Raw genomic sequence first — 2,782 nt, 5'->3', positions numbered from 1 at the left:
AGGTCGGTAAATCCAGGGGTGGAGGAGTGTGTTTCATGATTAACAAGAAATGGTGTGATCCCAGGAATATCTCCATTCTGTCGCGTTCCTGCTCGCCTCATCTGGAACATCTTTCCATTACTTGCCACCCATTTTATCTGCCCCGGGAGTTTTCATCAATCATAGTTACTGCTGTGTACATTCCACCACAGGCGTACACGGCTTGGCTTTGTCTAAACTTCACGATGTGCTCAGCAGCTACACTAGTCTCCTGTGAGGGCTAAGTTTAGGTGTAGGGTTGGTGTAGGGCAATAGCACACACAGTTTGTTCAGTATAAAGCCATTACGCCTATGGAGAGTCCCCATAAACCACAAAAACCAACATGTGTGTGTGTGTGTGTGCACTTTGGATGGGATAAATGCAGAGCACGAATTCTGAGTATGGCTCACCATACTTGGCCGTATGTCACGTCACTTTCATTAATTCATTACTTGACTGAAAATTGAGATGTATTCACCTTGGCTGCATTTGTCTAGTGTACAGTCATGCATAGCTATGGCATATGAAAAAGAAACACTTATGTTTCACTAAAAAATATTGGTCAGCATTTATCATTATTATTGTTCATAAGTGTTGGGCAACCAATGCATTCTGAAGGAATCTTAATTTCTTAATTTAAAGTAGTAATACTTACATTTTTGGAGTAAAATCAACAATCCTCTCCAAAGGTAAGATGGACACCTCCTTTGTGCAGAAATTACAAACATGGAGGAAAACATACTAGGTAGAGTTGTGGATTTATTGATGCTTTGAGATGTTCGTGCGCCTGTCGCTCTTATTTTATTTTTATTATTATTTATTATTACTGCAGAATATTCAAGCTCAGGGAAAGATGGTAGTAGCTTTAACAATGAACAATCATAATGACACAAAAAAAGAAAACAACTAATTGGTTTGCGTACATCATAGTATGAGATTATATACACAGGGACAAAAAGAAAAAAAATCTTTGAATAATCATAAAAGTAATATAATCATAATGCATTAAAATTGCATTTGTTTTTGTTATTTATAAGCCTCAGGGATGAAACGAGAGGGACATTCAACAAGAAAAAGAGGAAAACAATGAACGATTTTGGTTTTTCGTAATAAAAAATAATTTCTTTAAGGATGAAACTGTAGGGTTATATTAGTTGAGTTAAAAATATAAAAACTTAAATCAACCCAAAATTTGTTGGTTATACTACAATCATAAGGGCAGCTGTTTCTTCAACAAGACCAAAAATGAGCAAATTTCATCAGCATCAAAATATTTACAGATAGATGAATTAAACCTGTCGCTCATATCTTTTGTTTTTGCGCTTGTCATAGATCACATGATAAAGTAAACATGAGCTGAACACGCATGAAGCTCTATGAAGACTCTGGGAGGGAGGAGGAGAGAGAGAGAGGAGGAAGGGAAGGTTGAAGATGAGTTGGGAGGTTAATCAGGAGTTTGTAGGTAGAGTGTAAATGGTCCATTTCAAAGATAGGTGGCGGTAATGCACTTATAAGTCTGCGATCCGCCGTAAAGCAAGAAGAAGATAACGTAAACATGGCGGATCTCGTTCATTTTTTTATTTATTGCAAATCAAAAACATTACAATACTTGAAAATTAACAAGGGGGATACGAACAACATCACATGTAGATATAAGGGCAACATAAATCAGCGTGGTATATCATCACAAAAAAAAAATTAAATAAAAATAAAATAATTACAGATACCTCACAACAGATTCAAGAATGTTAAATGTTTTAGAAAGCCTTTGAGTTCAAAGGTTTGGACACATTCTTAAAAGAAGTAAAAAGAGATTTTACATCAGATGAAAACATTCTAAAGTTAGGTTTACAATGAATGGTTCTGGCTTTATGAATTTACCCAGAAGACAAAAAATTGCAAATAGCTCTGCAATGTCACGTGCTCTTAAGCCTGGTAATAAATGAGACTCAATTGCACTTGCTGGAATAGGGAGTAAAGGACGTCCAGTTACATTTCTGTTGACACCCGTATGTCTTAACATGAGAGTAACCTGTTCCAGCTTTTCGAGGACAAAAGGATCTACAGCCAGATCAAATGTAGCTGCTAACTGACCTAAAGAGTGTATAGAGGAATCTACTCTGAAGAGAATATAATAATTTGAACAGTGTCAGCTAGCCTTCGCAAGTCTCTGGCAACTGTTAGCATGATGACTTCAACCATCTCTCTAAAACACAATGCTGAATCGATGCTTGTCAGTTGCCTTTACGTTAACGGGCATTGCGCAGGCAAACAATCGAACGCAGAACTTTTATAAAAATCAACCAATGGTGGCATAAAGACCGCCTTCTCTGATGCTTGATAGACACCCTCTCATTAGCATGTTGAGCTGAGGAAAAATAAATACGGAACTACATTCAAAAATGAATAAACATTTGATGGGGGGGGGGCTTATTTCCCCCATCATTCGTTTAATTATTGAATTAACTCACACATTTAATTATTTATATATTTATTTATACAGGAATATGTGGATTTATATATATATTTATTTATGTATTTATTTATACAGGAATATGTGGATTTATATATTTATTTATGTATTTATTTGCACATTTATTTATCTATTTATGTATTATTTTGTGGATTTATTTATGTATTTATTTATTTGCGTATTTATTTATTTATTGTTTTTGCAGGTTTGGTCCTCCATATTGGTCCTCCATACCGTACTAATCATCACACTTTAAAAAAAAAAAAAACTTTTGAAATGTTTTACTTTAC

Source organism: Barbus barbus, assembly GCF_936440315.1.
Source record: "Barbus barbus genome assembly, chromosome: 4".
In the NCBI taxonomy this organism is placed as follows: domain Eukaryota; kingdom Metazoa; phylum Chordata; class Actinopteri; order Cypriniformes; family Cyprinidae; genus Barbus; species Barbus barbus.
The sequence above is the reverse complement of the archived record's forward strand: the minus strand, read 5'-3'. Positions refer to the sequence as shown.